This window comes from Microcebus murinus, chromosome 8 (genome assembly GCF_040939455.1).
Source record: "Microcebus murinus isolate Inina chromosome 8, M.murinus_Inina_mat1.0, whole genome shotgun sequence".
Lineage (NCBI taxonomy): Eukaryota > Metazoa > Chordata > Mammalia > Primates > Cheirogaleidae > Microcebus > Microcebus murinus.
The window spans coordinates 11,944,265-11,952,163 of NC_134111.1; the positions used below are offsets into that span (position 1 = coordinate 11,944,265).

The 7,899-nt window shown below is 44.5% G+C and overlaps 1 long non-coding RNA gene across 1 annotated transcript; it reads left to right on the plus strand.

Annotated features, from left to right (window-relative positions):
* Positions 1 to 241: 241 nt before the first annotated feature.
* LOC105877248 (uncharacterized) lies at positions 242 to 5,397 on the plus strand. Its single transcript, XR_001156848.3, has 3 exons — positions 242 to 425; positions 1,272 to 1,354; positions 5,155 to 5,397. It is a non-coding gene; the product is annotated as an uncharacterized LOC105877248 (long non-coding RNA).
* The last annotated feature ends 2,502 nt before the right edge of the window (positions 5,398 to 7,899 follow it).

Consider the following 7,899-nt stretch of genomic DNA (forward strand, 5'->3'; position numbering starts at 1 on the left):
GGGTGGGTTGGGATGTGGGGGGTGGGGGAGTTGGGCAACAACTTTGAGTCTGAGAAGTCAGAGCCCAGGGTGCTGCCTGGAATTCCAAAATGGGAAAAGAGATCTCAGCTGCTTTCATATGGAAATGGGCCTGGAAGCAGACTTTGTCTCTGCTTGGAACCGAAGCCAAGACCAAGTTCAGTGAACCTAACACACCGTTCAATCAACCATTGAAACCTTGCAGAAGAGAAGGCAGGAAAGGGAGGGCAGAGGGTCAAAGAGGCTCGCCTTTCATTTGGACTTGGTTCCGGAGGTGACAGTAAGCAGAAATTAAACACTAAAAACAACTTGAAGGCAAAATCCCTTCGATCAGGAAGGTGCATCGGGCCTCGCTTTAAGTGAAAGAAAAGAAGGGGAGAGAAGAAGGAAATTGAAAATGAAAGCAAGTAAGTAGAAAAAATAGAGAGAAAAGATGTAGGCGATGATAATCACTCAAAGCACTGATTCTGCAATTGACAAAATAAATGCAAATATGTTTGCTGGGTGTAACAGAAAGAAGGAAGGAACTTGCCTGTAGTTGGCCATGATTCTCCCTATGCCCTTATAGAAAGGCTTTCGGAGATCCAAAGATTCTTAATACAAATACCAGCTGGATTTCTGAAGGTTTACTTTTGGACTTGCTTTAACTTTGTTTTGTTTTTATTGCGTCTTCAAAGGAAAGCTGGAGAAGCACCTATTCTTTGCAAAAAGAAGCTGATGTAGTTTCTTCCTATATACTTTTTTGGGGACTAGTTTCCTGTCTTTTGTCTTTGATTTATTATTGCCTTTATTTGTTCTCCCCATTTGATTCATTTTATTCTTATTTTAAAAGAGCAGCTCCAAAGACCCTGCTATTTTCATGGAAATTGCTCAGTAGTAACAATTTCAGATAGCTTCCAAAAGAATAATCATCACACTGGCTGTTTCACCCAAGATGCCTTGCAGCATCTCACATAACAATTTACTAATTAATGACAAATTAAATGGAATTTGGTAAAAAGAATCAGAGGTTAGAGTAGTGGTGTATATTGTGTGTAAAAAGGTATGCAAATATCTCCAATCCATTTGTGGTTCATCAGTGGGAAATAATAGCTATTCTACTTGAAAATCTCACATGCAGGAGGGCTGCTGCAAAGAAGTAGAATTTGGAAATTATACATTGTTTTAATTTTTCTAACAGTTTCTTAGATTAGATACTATTCCTTCATCCTAAAGGCACAATGAACTTAGTTTTTTTTTTTTTGTTTTAACAGCTTCAGATTCATAGAAATTCGGCTATACTTTGCTGCTTATATTAATTACATATTTGGAGGCAAGAAGCAATCTTTGGGATTCAGTGAGTAAAGTTTTCATCTTTCATAGGAGAAAAAAAGGCTTTGATTCCAATCTCCTAAGCAGGCATTGGAAAACTACAACCCATAGACCAAACAAATCCAGACCTCTGTCTGTTTTTGGAAATAACATTTTATGGGAGCACAGCCACGCTCAACTATCGACATATTGTCCGTGGCTGCTTTCAAACTACTGTAGCAGAGCGCCAATGGAGATCTTGTGGCCCCAAAGCCTAAAGTATTTACAGTCTGGCCATTTACAGAAAAAGTCTGCCAAACCTTGTCTTAGAGGATAAAGCTGGGGAAAGAATATTTATCATAAAGAAAGAATAAAAGGTTTTAAACTTAGAAAATGCTAAAATTACTTTAATGTATCCTGCCACTACGCAAGGCCTACAAATGATCTTCATCACTCCAGCTGCCAGAGAAATTTGTCAAATGTTCTTTCTTGTTCAATGCAAATGTACAGGGGTGTGCCTTCCTGCCCCTGACCCAGTTCTCCCGCAGCCCAATGAACAGGCAACTCACCTCAGGGAAACACTGGTCATCCCTAATAAGAAAAGGCTTTGCAAAGGGTGACATGTGTCTGCCATCCATGGAAGTTCTGGGGGAATTCAGAAAGTTTACCACATCAAATAGGGTGATTTTTTTGGACACATGACAATTTATTTTTACTGCTTCTACCGTTGACAGTGAAACAAAATATCTTTGCCTGTCCTTATTTTTCATCTTCAATTTATCTTCTTTTCAAAATATTAATGCCCAAAAGGCATTTGAAGGCATGCAAATGTCTTCTTATATTTAAAATATTTAATATATTATCCCTTGGGATATATAGGATGCTACAACCACATATCTGTTTAACTCCTGAACATTCCATTCATGTTGATGGGGCAGAGACAAAGCCCAACATAGAATGAATGACCCTTGCATGCCCACAACTTGGTACCACCAAAAACACCTACCACAGCATGGCCAAACATCAGCTTAAAGTGGCAAAGTTTGTAAGTAAACATGACTGAACATTGTTTTTCCCCAACAGTAGGTTGATAATGTGTCTGAATTGGCTGGCTGCTTTGGCACAATCTCAGTCTCTTAGCACAGTCTCAGCCTCTTTCTTTCTTCAGCTTCTGAGATATATCTGTGTGCATTGTAGACCTGATATTTTGGAGAGAACACTGGACTGGGAGCTTGTAGCCAGACAGACTATGTGTCTTAGGCGTGTGGCCTAACCACTCTAGGTTAGAGGAGGAAATTGGATTAGTTCACGATGGCCAAACTTGTTATCCATGCCACCTCTCAATCATTCATTCAGCAATAATATTAAGCACTTACTTTGCACTAGCACTAAACTAGGTCCTGGGTAAATAGCTGGGCAAAAAAGACACTACCCTGCCCTAAGGAAGCTTGATGTTATGTGAATGTGTTGTGAGAAAGAAAAATTAAAAGCACACACACACACACAAATATATAATGACAAAATTATGACATGTGCAACCAAGGGACATGAATAGGAGGAGTTTTAGGTAGGGCAGTCCTCTCCAAGGAAGTGACATGAAAGTTGAAACTTGAAAGATAAGCCAGCTAGAAAAGCAGTGCTGGGGCAGGGGAAGTATTCCAAGTAGAGAGTGCAGCATGAGTAAATGTGCTGAGACTAGAAAGAGCAGAGCACATTCAAGTAATTGAAGCAATTCCTGCACCCGTGGCAGACATTACTAATCGATCACAGCCCTCTTTTCTGTTGAAAATAGACAAAGCCTCAGAATTCTCAACACAGCACTCCAGGCAGCCACTACCAATCAATTGGAGTTGGCAAATGCTGAAGCTTATTTGTCATCCCCAGACCACTTGGTTCTAGAAGGCTCTTCCAGACCTGGAATTTCTGATTCTATGATTCACACTTTATTCAGCATTTGAATATTAACTCTCAACCTCAGTCTCCGTCATGTGCCTGTTTTATTCCAACTTGATTGAGTTCCTAGAGATAATGAGCCTCTCTCTCCTCCCTTTCCATTCAATTCCTACAGGCAAAGCCCCTTTCCACAGCAATATTCCAAACGATCTTCAAATCCCCCTTCCCCAGTGGAATCTCAACTATATGCATCAGTTATCTACTGCTGTGTAACAAGCCACATCAAAATCTAGCAGGCCAAAACAACAGGTGACCTTTCTCCAAGGTTCTGTGGTTGGCTGGTCAGCTCTGACTCGCACAGCAGTGTTCAGATGGGGTAGTTAGGAGGTGGCTGGGCCTCTCTGCCTGATCTTCACCCCAGCTTCTTAAACATAGAGTCTCAGAGTAGAGCCATAGGAAGGTGAGGTGGTAGCTGCAAGGCCCTTGAAGGCCTAGTCTCAAAACTCTCATCATATGGCTCCTTCCCATTCAATTAGGCAAAGCAAATTATAAGGCCAGTTCCCACTGGAGCCTCCTCTTCTTCTTGGGAGAGGCAACAAAGACACGTTGTAAGGAATGTGCATCCAAGAAAGGCAGGACTTTGTGGCCACATTTTTTTTATCTAGCCCAACAAAAATTTGTTTCAAAATTGCCGAGGTAGACCAAACAGCAAGGCTGCCTAAGTCTGAGCGCATTGCTTGCTCTATCATTTGCCACTCCCAGGCCTTAAGCCATAACTTGCCAGTTGGAAGTTGGGAGGCCTAAGAAAATTGGGAAAATTCCTCAGAGCACAGCTAGCCTGAGTATGATGCAGCTAATAGACAAACAAAAACTTTGACTTGGAATAGGTCTGTTTAGTGCTCTGGTGACACCAAGTCACCAACATTAAAATTCCAGCTAAAACCCCCTAAGAGTGAGTCTCTGAATTATCTGGTTTTTTTCCTTCATGCCTTAACTACTTATCGCTTCCTACCTTGTAGAGATTGTGTTGATATTTGTAGATATCATAGTAGAAAGAGCTTGGATTCAGGGCAGACGGGCAGATTTCGATCCCAAATGCACCTCATACTAGTTGGATAACCTAGAGAAAATAACTTTGCCTTAGTTTCCTCATCTGTTCAATGGGCAAATAGTAACTTGCAAGGTTGTCATGAGAATTAATGGAAATGAATGCAAAGCCTCTAGTGAAACTGCTGGCATATAGTGGGTATTTGAGAAATGCTGGCTACTAATATTATTAAGTGAGCTTTGCTCAGGGAAGACTTCATGGGAGAGGCAGGCTTGGGCTGGAATTGAAGAATGAATAGCATTCAGGTGTTTGGGAGCAATCTGATGGAGAAAGTAGCAAAGAAACACACACTGTGGGTTATTTGGGTGTAAATAACTGGACCAACCTGGCTGGAGTGGTCTTGTCTTCAAACTCAGCGTCTCTCTACTGGTTTAGGAAATAAAGCAGGGGAGGATACTGAGGTGAGATATGCAAGAATTTTGAATGTCTACACACAGAGCCTGGGCTTTTTTTAGCAGACAATCAAGGGTCATGGTAGGAGAAAAGGACAAAATGAAAAACAATCAGGGTACAATTAGTCCTATGGCCACGACGGGGAGGATAGCCTGGAGAGATACCTGAGGAAGAGGATCCAGTGGGAAGTGTATGAAGGTAAAGGGTGCCTGATTGTGCCTTCAAACTAATGCTCGGCTCTTCAACTGAGGCTTTGAGTGGTTTGAAATTATGTCCACAAATTCTCGGATACTCCTCTCCTGGAAAGACAGAGTCTATTTCCTCCCCTTTAACATGGTCAGCATCAGTGACTAACCTCCAATGAACAGAATGTGTTAAAAGTGACATTGTGGGACCTCAAAGTCCACGATAGAAAAAGCAATACAGCTTCCGCCTGGTTTTCTTTCCTTTAGGATGGCTGCCCTTGGAACTCAGCTGCCAGGCCATGGGGAGGAAGCCTCATGGAAAGGCCACGTGCTCCAGCCCCAGCCCCATCTGGGGTCCCAGCCGACAGCCAGCAACAGCCTCCAGACATACAATCAAGAGAACCTCCAGATGACCTCGCTGATGCCAAGTGGAGCAGAGATGAGCTGTCTCCACTGAGCCCTACCCAAATTGCTGATTGGTGAACAAAATAAATGTTGTTGATATTTTAAGTCACTAAGTTTTGGGGTGTTTTGTTACACAGCAATAGTTAACAGGAGCCAGCTGTTCTAGGTACTGTCTGGGTTTCACACACATACTGGTTGTTCTTACACTTGTTCAGAAGGTCAGGTACCCAGAAATTTATGATTTTTTTTGTGGACATTTCCTCTCATGTCACGCTCTCCATTTCCTTTATAGCTTTGAGCACAATTTGCAATTATAGTCTGTCTTTGTTTTTTACTTGCTTTCTTTGCCTCTCCCACTGGAATAGAAATACCCTAGGTACCCTGACCTTGTCAGTCTTGCTGGTGCCTGGCATATGGGGAGCACACGATAAATATCCATGGAATAGTGCATGAGCAGATAAAACCATGAAACCTGGACATATTCAATTCCATTACACAGCAACCACTCACAGAAGACATGTGCCAAACTTTTAAGAAAAGAAAAAAATCATGCAGATGCCAGGGTACAAATTCAGACATGATTCCATACTTGCATCATTCAGGCCTAGCTGAGTTCAAGTGCATCAAGAATGGCTAAAGGGATCTTTCCCCGTGTGTGAAGGCAATGTATTGATGTGCACTATCTATTCATAGGCAATTCTTGAGTTTCTGCAGGGAGGTGGAGGTGGTGGGAATAAGACACTGTTACCTCCTATCTTAGTCCATTTAGGCTGCTATAATAGAACACTATACACTGGCTGGCTTATAAAAAACAAATTTATTTCTCACAATTCTGGAGGCTGGGAAGTTCAAGATTAAAATTCTGGCAGATTCAACATCTGGAGACAGCCAGCCTTCTGGTTCTTGATGTGTCTTCACACAGTAGAAGGGACCCGGGAGCTCTCTGGGATTCCTTTTATAAGGGCAATAACCCCTTTTGTAAGGCTCCACCCTCACGATCTAATCATCTCCCATAGGCCCCACCTCCAAACACCATCACATTAGGGATTATGTTTCAACATACTAATTTTAAGGGGACACAAACATTCAGACCATAACACAGCCTTCATTCCTTTAGCCATTCAACAAACCCTCATGAAGTATATACTATGTATCTATTCTGGCAGTGGCCAGAGCCTATCCTAGGCACTACCTGTAGGAAAATAAACAGGGTGACAGACAGAAATAGACATGGGCAAAGGGAGTTACAAGGCAATGTGGCAAGCACACCTCAGACTGACAGGTCCACGCAGGATGGTCTGTGGCCCAGTCCCAGGGCTCCAAGATAAATGTCATCCTTAATCCTAGTTTCACCCACATTTTCCCTTCCTTCCACTTACATCCCTGTCCCGCCAGCCAGGAAAGAGTCAGGACTGAGAACTAGCCCCCCCCCCCCAAAAAAAAGCCCACTGGGGCAACAGCCAGTTTCCGCAGCCCTCCCCAGGCGCCCACAGCCCTCACCTGCTGCACCCCCCACTCTGTGGTTCCCTGGCCCAGGTGCGCAGGGTCAGCCATCCCCGGAGCACACCCAACTTGTCCTCAGAAGTGGTAACCACAGAGGGCCGGGGAAGCCCGTGGACTAGACGGCCAAAATCAATTTTAACTAGGTCCCATGACAGGGTAAAATGTTTTTGTTGTAATATTGTCTCGATAAAAGGTATTGTAATATTTAAAATGTAGTATTGATCCCTCCGCGCGCACCATAAATCCTGGCAGGGTTGGAGAGCCTGCCCGCAGAGGCTGGGCTGGCGCTGGGGGCCGGTGGGAAGCGCCCTGCCCCCAGAGCGCCCGGCACCCACCCGCCAGCCAGAGCCCTGCCGGCCTGTGCCTCCCTCCCACATCAAAGGGGAGACGCCGGGATCCCTGGGCTGACACAGGAGAACCTGAGAGAAACTGTTTAAACAAAGGAATCAAAATATGAAACTAAATCACCTGCTAGTGTTTTATTAGGCCTTGTTCTGAATCAATACAAGCCCCAGGGCCCACGATTCCTCATGCTGAAACGGAATACTTTTTCATCCTAAAACGAAATCAGGCTGCTTAAGTAAAACAGATGTCACCGTTGAGTGCCGGTGTTCCCAGCCCCCTCCCTCATCGCCCCAGCCCAGCCTCCCTGCGCTCTGCCCCAAACCCAAGTCGGTCGGCCTGGAACATTCTAAGCCTTGGAATTTCTCCCATCCTTAGGCCACAAAAGTTTCTTTTCTGTTTACCCGGGAGGGAGTCTGGGAGGGGGCTGTGGGGGGCGGCGGGGGGAGGCCAACGTGCTCGCCGAGGATTTGGAGAGACAGTGGCGACGAGGAAGGCAGAGAGAAGATTTTCATTTCCTGTGTTGCGGGGTGCAAATAATATCAGGATGAAAAACCTGGCGGCGAGATGGGAGATAGCAGTTTTTACATTGATAAGTATTTGTTCATTTCCTGACAACAAAAAAATATAAATCTCTTCAGAAATTAAACGGCCCGGCTCGTCGGCGCAGCGCGTGGCGCGGCGCGCGGGCGCTCCCTCCCCGGCGGCGCGCGCTAATCGCGCCATCAGCCCGCGGCGCGGCCGCGGCGGCCACCGCGCGCC